A 12,032-nucleotide genomic window follows, 5' to 3' on the forward strand; every position below is an offset into this window, starting at 1 on the left:
GAAGTAAGGTGGTGTGGCCCTTTAAGAAAACAAACCAGTGTTGCTGTGAGTGAAGCCTTAATTTCAGTGTCCTTTACTTTCCCATCATGGACTTACCAGTTCTCTCTGGGATCTGGATTTTCAGGCCTCTTCTCCGCCTGTTTTGCTGCTAGCACTGTCCAGCTTTTCACTGTTCTGGCTGGGCTGGAGAGCTAGGTTGACGATTTTCTTTTTCCTTTTTGTGGGGGAGTTCTGTGATTTGTTGAGTCTTTATTTGATTCCACTCTGACACCATATAGAGATTAGAGACCCAGAACACTGTGGTTGAGGTGAACACAAGAGTGACTTTATTTTCTGTAAAAAACCAACAAAGAGTCTGGTGGCACCTTAAAGACTAACAGATTTATTTGGGCATAAGCTTTCGTGAGTAAAAACCTCACTTCTTCGGATGCATAGAGTGAAAGCTACAGATGCAGGCATTATATACAGACACATGGAGAGCAGGGAGTTACTTCACAAGTGGCGAACCAGTGTTGACAAGGCCAATTCAATCAGGGTGGATGTAGTCCACTCCCAATAATAGATGAGGAGGTGTCAATTCCAGGAGAGGAAAAGCTGCTTCTGTAGTGAGCCAGCCACTCCCAATCCCTATTCAAGCCCAGATTAATGGTGTTGAATTTGCAAATGAATTTTAGTTCTGCTGTTTCTCTTTGAAGTCTGTTTCTGAAGTTTTTTTGTTCAATGACAGTGACTTTTAAATCTGTGATAGAATGACCAGGGAGATTGAAGTGTTCACTTACTGGCTTGTGTATGTTACCATTCCTGATGTCCGATTTGTGTCCATTTATTCTTTTGCGGAGGGACTGTCCGGTTTGGCCAATGTACATGGCAGAGGGGCATTGCTGGCACATGATGGCATATATGACATTAGTGGATGTGCAGGTGAATGAGCCCCTGATGGTGTGGCTGATGTGGTTGGGTCCTCTGATGCTGTTGCCAGAGTAGATATGGGAACAGAGTAGGCAACGAGGTTTGCTACAGGGATAGGTTCCTGGGTTGGTGTTTCTGTGGTGTGGTGTGTAGTTGCTGGTGAGTATTTGCTTTATTTTCTGTTTACATGGGATGGGGCACGGCTACACTTGCAGATGTAGTGCGCTGTGAGTTAAACCAGCCCTCGGAGAGTGCAGTAGGGAAAGCGCTGCAGCTGGGCCTATAGCCAACAGGGGATTGGTTCTCTGCCTTTCTGACATCCTCTCTCTCAACTCCTAACTTCAAAATAAAAGCTCCAAAAGTGAAACTAAACTGAGTCCCTTTGACTGTGAGTCAGGCTATCCCCTCACACGGAAGGATTGAGCAGTCCTTGCTCCTCATTGGTCCAGCAAATCACCCCATCACAAGCCCCCCTACTGGCTTTTACAGGAGTTTACCATCTATTCTGTTCTGCTACAGACTCTAAGCAGGCTGGTAAATGGTGTCCAAAACTATGGAGCTACTATTGCACTCCATAAGCAAGGTCCTTTCAAGACTCAGTCCAGTGTTCCAGGAGCTGACAAACTCCAAAGGGGATTATAGATAGAATAATAGATGCAAAAGTGGAACTTCAAAAGAGTGGAGTCTGAGAGTGGTGTCTACAATGATCACATTGTCTCTTCCTCAGGTGCCGGACACCTGTGGCTTGTTGGCAATGCTTTTGGTTGCTATGCAGGAAACTCTTCATGTCACAGCCAGCATTATAATATGCATTCCTCAACCAAATGCTTTGATGACAAGTCTCAGTTGTAGTCCACATGAGCCTGGTGAAATTCTGATTAGCTGAATGATAGTTGTCTATCCAGTTCTATCTACACCTGTGTGTTTTGTTCTGTGTTTTAAAGACAATTAAGAAAAAAAAATCTATATGAAAGAAACTACATAGCTACATGGAACCAGAAGCTCATAGCATAATGAAGGCAGGATTTTTTGTGGGTAAGGTCACAGGACTGTTGGGGAAAAACCCATCATAGGTAAAAACACTGAGTTGCAACTTCCCACTTTTTAAACAAACATGTCTTACTTCTCCGCTCCTGGGAATATTCTGTAATGTCTGATTAGCTGATATCTTCATTTTCATCTCTGAAGTGTGCTAATAATGTAAACTATTATTGTTACAAGTAGCACTTAGAGGCTCCAACTGATATCAGAGCCCCATTGTGCTGGGCATTGTACAAACCTCTTGTGTACATGGGGAAAATTACCAGTATAATTCTACCCTTTCAGTTATACTGATACAACTTCCCATAAGGACATACTTATTCCAGAATAAGAGAGCCTTTTTCCAGTTAATCTTATGTTGCTGTAGCAGTAGAATTATACCAGTATAGTTATGTTGGTAAATTTCCTCATGTAGACAAGCCCTTGGCAAAAGACTTTTTGACTTAGGTCCTGATCCTTGTGTAATGCACAGTAGCTTGCACAGATATATTATACTCCAAGGCAAGTGCAAGGGCTATGCCAGGCTGCAAGTAACTTCAAGCACCAGGGCTCAGTCCTGCAAAGTGCTGAGACCTCAGTCTAAGAAGGCACTTAAGCACATGCTTAGCTTTGTGTCAATAAGTTTTTCCATTGCAATCACATGCTTGCAGTTAAGTATATACTTACGTGTTTTGTTGTATAAGGGCTGGAGTGCTCAGCAGAAAGTCCTAAATTAAGCTCTTCCCCACTGAGAGATTCTGTAGTAATCTTCAAGCCCCTAAGCACCCACTTCCCTACTTGCAGGACTTCATTTCCCCTTTCCCAGGTCTCGCTCATCACTTTTTACCTGTTCTAATATATGCAACACTCACCTGCTCCACACAGGACTGAGCCCTGGAATTCATATTTTGTGTTTAAAACGTAATCTTATAGTAGCAGAACATCAAACAGGGCTTCACCCCTTTTAGAGTAATTAAGTGCTTAAACACTTACATTATGCATATATTTTGTTTATAAAATTGCAGGTAACTCTACTGCTGTAAAAATCAGCCCATCTGTATGTTATGGTAAATCTCAAGTTGACAATGAAACCTCTTTCAAAAAGAGAATGAAGGGGAAAAAAATCAAAACAAACTTAACTCCAGGAAGAAAAATAATATAGATAAGACATTTCTCAGGACTTATTAAGAAAGTAAATAGTACATATTATTCTAGGATAAATACATAAACTCCTCTATCATAAAAATCCATTTAGCAGGATTGCCTCCAGAGATTTTCTGTTAAATAACCTTCAGAAAACATATGTGTATTTATTGCTACTAAAATTTCCCAAACTGAGTAACATCTAATAGTCTACATTAAATGATGCTTGGGTTCTCTTCCCCTCATATGAATTAAGGTGTTATTATTAGCAACAGATTGGTCGTGTCAATATGAAACAGCCCCGGGCAGCTACAGTAGTAAGATAAAAAAGAACCTCCCTCAAATAAAGCCTACAGGAAAGGCTTTGTCATCACAAAGAGTAGCCTTTACATTGTAAGAATTCATAATAATCCATAAAAAGGCTTTGTAAACCAGACCCGTCTAGCTGTCAATTAGTGGGAGTGAGGGAAAGCAGACAGTAAAATAGTTGCACTTAGTGAATATTTTTAACTTAACTCACTGGGAGTAAGACAAAGCAAACTACAACAAACTTCTAATTTCTGAAAGCCTCACTTCAGTCGTTGGCAAGCATGGAGCAGGTCCTCAACGAATCCATTTTGAAGCACTTGGAGGAGAGGACAGTGATCAGGAACAGTCAACATGGATTCACCAAGGGCAAAGTCATGCCTGACCAACCTGATTGCCTCCAAAAAGAGGACACTCCACGGGGCCCCGGTCCCGCCCCCAGTCCCGCGCCCCCAACCCCGCCCCTTCCCCAAAGTCCCCGCCCCAACTCCGCCCCCTCCCCTGCTTCCCGCGAACATTTGATTCGCGGGAAGCCTGAAGCAGGTAAGGGGGAGGAGGCACAGCCCAGTCCGGCCCCCCCGGCGTCTCCAGCCTGGGTCGGCTCGGGCCCTAGGGTGCCGGCCCCGGGCCAGCCCCCGGCTGAGCACCGCTGGCCTGGCCCCCAGCTCAGCACCCCCAGCCCAGCACCGCCGGCCCGGCCCCAGCCCCCGGCTCAGCACCCCCGGCCCCCGGCTCAGCACCCCCGGCCCCCGGCCCAGCACCGCCGGCCCCTGGCTCAGCACCCCCGGCTCAGCACCGCTGGCCTGGCCCCCGGCTCGGCACTGCCGGCCCAGCACCGCTGGCCTGGCCCCCGGCCCGGCCCCGGCTCAGCACCGCCAGCCCGGCCCCGGCCCCCAGCCCAGCACCGCCGCCCGGCTCCTGGCCCGGCCCTGGCCCCCGGTCCAGCACCGCCGGCCCCGCATGTCCCGATTTTCCCGGACATGACGGGCTTTTTGGGATTTCCCCCCGGACGGGGATTTGAAGCCCAAAAAGCTGGACGTGTTCAGGAAAATCCGGACGTATGGTAACCCTAGCCACACCTAGAGTATTGCGTCCAGTTTTGGTCCCCCACTACAGAAGGGATGTGGACAAATTGGAGAGAGTCTAGCAGAGGGCAACGGAAATTATTAGGGGGCTGGGGTACATGGCTTACGAGGAAAGGGTGAGGGAACTGGGGTTATTTAGTTTGCAAAAGAGAAGTGTGAGGGGGATTTGATAGCAGCCTTCCACTACTTGAAGAGGGGTTCCAAAGAGGCTATGTGCTGGTCACAGCTCCCTGATTCTCAGTTACCTGGCCTCAGTGTAAATTAAAGTTGCCAGGAGAGGCACTTAAATTGGCAATGCCAGGTGTCTCAGGAACCTTAGATCAGTAGACGATTGGGTGTGGAGGAGCTTCCTGCCAATCTCCTTTCTTGTCACACCCCTTTGCCTGTTTATTCATCCCCAATAGTCTATCCCTCCCCTCTGGTATATGAGATGTCAGAGATGCCTCTGAGCTTTATATCATTAGAGATTCCCCCATAAACAGGGGGAGTTTGCCAATACAAATCTCTGGCGGCTTTAAGTTCACTTTACATTGTCTAAGTGGCACAAAGGAAACTTGGAGGACTGAGGAATCTGGTCCACAAACATTTAAAAATTAAAATATTTGACTTAATTTGAGGGTTTTATTGGAGTTTTGCAAAAAGGCAATTTTTCATTTAAAGAGAGAAAACTTAGCAACCAGTTATTTATTGATATAAACTGGAAATCAGCAAAGAAACACAGATGTGTCCTTTGTCTTAGCTGCAGACTACTGCTGAGATTAGTTAGTCTCACTTTCATGCAGGAAGAGATGGATGTCTTCAAGCAAAGCCAGTTTTTAGGGTGGTAAGGAGAAAGCTCTGAGAGAAGACTTTTTCAATATTGCAGCTTGAATTTGGGGGAAATAAAAAGAGAAAGTGCAGGGTGCTCCTGGGCTGTTGCTTTGTAACAAGATGGCAAATTCAGTTTGCTTGCTACAGAAAATTCTGTCACTGAATCATTAAATTGTGAATACTTTTCATTTGGGCCAGGGAGCATGAGTCCTAAGTTACTACCATGGAATATTCTTCCCCTGCTAGCATATTTCTAGTTGTGTGCATTATTTCCTGTGTGTTAGTGCTGTTTGTGTAACCATTTCTCCCAACATACCAAGGCCAAAACATGGAATGCAATGTGCGCCAACATCTCAGAATGGGGGACACACAATATTATTGACACCGGAAATTTAAATGACTTTGGGATTCACCCCTGAAATAACTCTTTCTATAGTCTCAATTGCATGATTTTTTTATTCCGATTAAAATAATTGTCAACAATAAAAGTGTGGGAACATCAAATTTATGTGGAATGCAGGTAGCTTTGGGAATAAAATAAATGATGATCCTTGAAATGAGACCTTTGTATCGTAAGAGACCATCCAGATTTTTTCACCTTTACTCTGTATTTAATCATTCTCCTTCTCTGGCTTTGTCTCCTGTTGTACCACTATTGCATCATATTAATAGTGCTGAACTGTATCTCAGCCACAAAAGTTAAAAAAAAAGAAAGAAAGAGGGTTTGATTCTCTTCTCAGCTGCAATGGTGTAAACAGTTTGCTGTTATAGAGAAAGCTAATCTTTTTCTATTGCTTAGCACTCTTTCTAGTCTCATTTGTAAATTGTTCAGGGATTCTGGAGGAAAATATTTCAGTGTAATAAGATATTTTAAAAATTAAACGAATGGTGGCTATGTCTCTATCTTTTTATATGGAAAATATTTAACATGCATATTTAACATTTTTCTCATTACTTATCTTTCCAGTAAAACATCTGCAGCAAAATAAATGTTTGTAGAGACTGGTAACGTTCCTCTCCTGCTGTGTTCTTCAACCTCTGAACTAGCTCAAGTTCTTCCTGGGAAAAGGGTGCACATAAAAACCTGATACCTACCCCTGTATCATTTTCTCTTTGTTTCTTCCAATGACCTGCTCCAACACAGCTTTGCAACATCAGAATGTGACTATTTTTTGAAGGTACTGTACAGTAGGAAGAAATCCTTTGTCTCTTGAAACATTACATCTGTTGGATTGCTTCTGAATTTTCTAATAATAATGATGATTTTTCATCAAAGTTTTTATTCAGTAATTTGAACGCTGTCTATTGCTACTGCTTTTTTTGTATTGCTAGAGAGGAGTTGCTGATAATTTAATCTTAAACTAGTGATGCTGATGTTCTTCTGTTGTGCCATTTCTTGATGACTGTAGCCTCAGTGAATGCTGATTACTGTTATTTGTATAAAGTAGTGCCTAGAACCTGACAAGATACATCTTCCATACTTTACATTGCCATTTATCATTGTTCTTTATTTTGTACCTTTCCAGTTTTCAGTGTACATGACAGTGTTCCTACCCAAACCAATTTGAATGGTTATCAAACAAGGTTTAGTGAGACACAGTATCAAATACTTTACTAAAATCAAAATAAGTTATTTCTTCATCTTCTCGTGCTCATTCTGTAATGCTATCATGTTTGTCTGGAAAGATTTAGTCTTCAAAACCTATATGCTGCTCATTGAGTCTATTGATCTTTAAATGTTTATGAATTTTTTCCTCCTTTCAATAACCTTTCAATTAGGGGCATTGCCTGTTGAAATAAACATTTCCATGTGTTGCCCAAAAGGTTATTTTAACATCAGTGGTTCTGCATTTATTATTTAAAACACTAACTTTCTTTTGCAATTGTCATTTAAAAGATGTGTGAGAGAGAAAATGCAGGCTTATTAGAGCAATTTTTGCTTCTATTACAAACCCAGCCTGTTTGGAGATGCGGAGAGAGGTCTATATGTTAGTGTCTTCCCCACCCAGCTACCAGATTAGTAGTGGAAGTCAATAAGTAAGCTCTGATATTTTTGATTTAGAAGGTAAAGGATCCTAACGGAGTGCTGATCAACAAACAACTACGCTGTAGATACAAATCTTGATACAAGAAAGGTTGTTGCACTTTTTGCTTGTCCTTTATGATGTATCAAGATGGCCTCAACATTTGCTGGAGATATTTTTTTTTTAATTTGGGTTTACCTTAGCAATATCAGGAATATCTGCTCTTGCCTTCCCTGAATTTTAACGGAGTCCTTAATGGAGACCTGGATTAGATACTCTGAGTGCACATACCCCACTGAAGTCAATGGAACTTTTATCATAGAATTTGATCCTACGCCCACTGAATTCAAAGTGCTTAGTTAGCTAAGGATCAGTGTGTGCATCACCTTGACAAATCAGGACCAAAGAAAACCCTTCTCCGAGGTAGGAGTTTGAGTTGAACAGGTATTAACAAACAAGCACAATGTAGTTTAAAGAGTTGGATTCTTCTTCCTTAATTATTCAGGGTTCAGTTTCCAGTGATGTCACAATCTTCATTAGTTTTCTGGTTTTCTAGACTAGAGGATCCTCTAGGGATTGATCATCTAATGTATTTTCTGCTGTACTGACATAAGATCAGACTAGTTTGAGCTGGAAAACAGAGATTTTCAAATATGCTGTTAAATTTATTACTTTGAGAACTGTGGGGTTGATAGAAATTGCTGAAAGGAAGGCCCCACTGGAGAAACGAATTAATAGCTATGAGAATGTTATGGGAACTAAAGTTATTCGGTAACTCATTTTATATCCTTCCTATGGATGTTATAAATCATAAGGCTCTGACTTCAATGGATATGACCGTTTTCTAAATGGACCTCAGTTGTGTCCTTTTCCTTTGGGAATAAGGTTAACTAGGTTTATGGCAGTGGCTTGGGAGAAAAAAGGCCTATCGTTTGTCAATCTTTTGCAGATTTAATTAGAGTTACACAGGCTTGAAGTGCAATACTGATTTCATTGACAAATGGGCGTAAGGATTAGGGATATTGACACCTCATTCCCTGCCACTATTTTTTTTATTAGAGTTGTATTGTGTTGTCAGGGCACTGAGAGCCAGGTTGTCTTTTAGTCCTTGTTAAAGCATAAGAACACAAGAACATAAGAATGGCCATACTGGGTCAGACCAATGGTCCATCTAGCTCAGTGTCCTGTCTTCCAACAGTGGCCAGTGCAAGATGCTTCAGAGGGAGTGAACAGAAAAAGGCGATTTCATCAAATGATCCCTGTCATTGAGTCCCAGCTTCGAGCATTCAGAGGTTTAGGGATACCCAGAGCATGGGTTGCCTCTCTATCTTGGCTAATAGCTATTGATGGAGCTATCCTTCATGAACTTATCTAATTCTTTTTTAAACCCAGTTATACTTTTGGCCTTCACAATGTCCCATGGCAACAAGTTCTACAGGTTGACTGTGTTGTGTGAAGAAGTACTTCCTTGTGTTAGTTTTAAAACTGCCACCTATTAATTTTATTACATAAGAATATAAGAATGTCTATACTGGGTCAGACCAAAGGTCCATCTAGCTCAGTATTCTGTCTTCCAACAGTGACCAGTGCAGGTACCCCAGAGGGAATGAACAGAACAGGTAATCATCAAGTGATCCATCCCATCGCCCATTCCCAGCTTCTGGCAAACAGAGGCTAGGGACACCATCCCTGCTCATCCTGGCTAATAGCCATTGATGAACCTATCCTTCATAAATTTATCTAGTTATTTTTTGAATCCTGTTATAGTCTTGGCCTTCACAACATCCTTTGGCAAAGAGTTCTACGCGTTGACTGTGCATTGTGTGAAGAAATACTTCATTTTTTTTAAACTGCTGCCTATTAATTTCATTTGGTAACCCCTAGTTCTTGTGTTATGAGAAGGAGTAAATAACATTTCCTTATTTACTTTGTGCACACCATTCATGATTTTATAGACCTCTAGTATAACCCTTCCTTCCTTGTGTTTCTTCCAGTTTGAACACTCCCAGTCTTTTAAATCTCTCCTTATATGGAAGCTGTTCCATACCCATAATCATTTTTGTTGCCCTTCTCTGTAGCCTTTTCCAATTTTAATATATCTTTTTTGAGATGGGTTTGACCAGAATTGCATGCAGTATTTAAGGTGTGGGAATAGCATGAATTTATATACTACCATTTTTCTGTCTTATTATCTATCTCTTTCCTAATGGTTCCTAACATTCTGTTAGCTTTTTTGATTGCCACTATATATTGAGCAGATGTTTTCAGAGAACTATCCATGATGACTCCAAGATCTCTTTCTTGAGTGGTAACAACTAATTTAGACCCCATCATTTTGTATGTATAGTTGGGATAACGTTTTCCAATGTGCATTACTTTGCATTTAACAACATTGAATTTTATCTGCCTTTTTGTTGCGCAGTCACCCAGTTTAGCGAGATCCCTTTGTAATTCTTTGCAGTCTGCTTTGGACTTAACTATTTGGGGTAATTTTGTATCATTTGCAAACTTTCCCTACTCATTGTTTACCCCTTTTTCCAGATCATTTATGAAAATATTGAATAGCCCTAGTCCCAGTACAGATCCTTGGGTGACCCTACTGTTTACCACTCTCCACTGTGAAGAAATCCAAATAAATACAGCATCAAACAGGACTTCTGTTGAAAAAGTAACTGCTCTTATTTAGAGACAGCAGCACCATTTTAAGCCATATTAAAGGGGAGAAAAGAATTTCTAAAAACTCTTTCAAATCTCTTTATTTATAATGTTCGTAATGAGTAAATATTTATTTGCCTATGAAAGTATCACTAATTTCAGCAACTTTCCTTTCAGATCCTGCCGTCAAACAAAGACCCACAGGCTTCTGAGTGGAATTTTCTAGCACCCATGTTCACACAAAAGCCATCAGCTCTGACACTTTTATAGAGCAATCTTTACCACACTAAAGCTGGCATTTACTACACATCTTAAAAAGGCTGATATGCTTGTTGCGGCAATACTTCCCAAAGAGGCTATCACTTGGAATGTAAACATCCTGCTTAATTTCCAATGCACATGAAACTCTCACTCATTCAAGAGCTAAAGTGGCTTTACTTTTTAGCACTAACTCTTTCATCCAGATGTTCAGATTCTCATATATGCACTTTGGCTGATTTGTACCTTCCCAAAGGCTTTCATAGGAAAAGATAAAAACTAAAAGCCAGTAGAGCTAAACATCTTATTTGACAAGGATGACCTAGATTTATGTCTTGCTCTATACTTAGACCTGGATCTGGGTAAGATAGCTCCCTGAAATTGAACATTACATGCTGGTTTATCATTATCACTCCTTCCTCCTCACCCACCCACCCACTCTTATTGGTCAGGTCATAGCATTGTTGTGGCAGGCATGGCTAAATATCTGTGTGTTTTAAAACTTTATTGGTAAGAAGTGTAGAAGTCAACAGCTAATGAATGAGAGGCCCAGGAGCCTTTTAGTCAAATTTTTTTTTTGCCAGTACAGCCATCACTTCAGCCCAAAGACACAGATATTAGTAGTTCTTTCTGAGTCCCAATTTCACTTATGAACAGAAATTTTCTTTGGAGCTTCATACTCAGGTCTCAGTAAACACTGTACTTATTTTCAGCCAAAGGAAGAATGAAAAAAAACTATTTTTGTAAGAAAATTTGAAGTTGTGTTTGAAAATTTTCAATCCCCCCCATGTTCCCCTCCCCCCGAAATAAAAAAAAATCAAAAACGTTCCTGGAAATGTTATTTAAATGGTTAACAAAATTTTTGATTTAGCAAATGAAAAATTTCAGAGACCATTTCTATGTATTTGATAATTTAAAAAAATAAATAAAAAAACATTTTTGTGGAAAATAATAATAAAAAAATAATAGTCAACAACTTGTCCTGATTTTTTTTTTAAGGCCCCACTTTTTGCCCAAAATATCTTGATCTGTTGTAAATAAAACTTCTCTTAACTTGTTATGGAGAATCGGTACAATTACTCCACTACCACTAATACAGCCCCCATGAGATATAACAGCAGCTAGGGCCTTTCTGTGTAGCTACACTTGTGGACTGACATAATGGTGGAACCACTGGCCACTTCTCTGCCCCAACATAAAGCACTCACTCCTCCAAACCCACTTTCTGTTTTAACATCTAGACAGGCACAGCTTCTCCATGGCCTATCTCACTATACAACAGAACCATTAAGAGTCTTCTGCTCCTCAGGTTTTCCATGTCCTGTGGAGTTACTGCAACATTTTGACCCTGTTTGTGTGGTGAACATTGGCTATAATTACTACTGCAGGCATGCATATGCTATAAGATAAGCAGATGCCTTCATAATATGAACATAATTTTTCTATCTCATTCTCTTCCATTCCAAAAGATAAAAAGAATATCAGCAATTCCTCCTGGGCACAAGGGAGCTGATACAATGGAGGATTGAATTTAGTTTGTAGAATGTCCTTTTTGGACCTTTGTCTTTGATTTATATTGCCTTCTGGGGTTGATATATTCTCTCTGTGAGGGTGTTTATACTGATGCCAGCCAACTGCAACAATCTGTTCATTTGTCCTTGTAGCTGAAATGGCAGAGTTTCTCTGCTGTTGAGGCAAAATGACCAATAAAATCTTGCAAAAGGGCTATTCCAGTTTCCTAAATGTTGGTGGCAAATGTAAAACTTATGTCTGGAACGTTTGAACAGTGTCCAGAATAGTTGAAGTTGTCCTCCTTGTCAGG

Source organism: Trachemys scripta, chromosome 7 (assembly GCF_013100865.1).
Source record: "Trachemys scripta elegans isolate TJP31775 chromosome 7, CAS_Tse_1.0, whole genome shotgun sequence".
Taxonomy (NCBI): Eukaryota; Metazoa; Chordata; order Testudines; family Emydidae; genus Trachemys; species Trachemys scripta.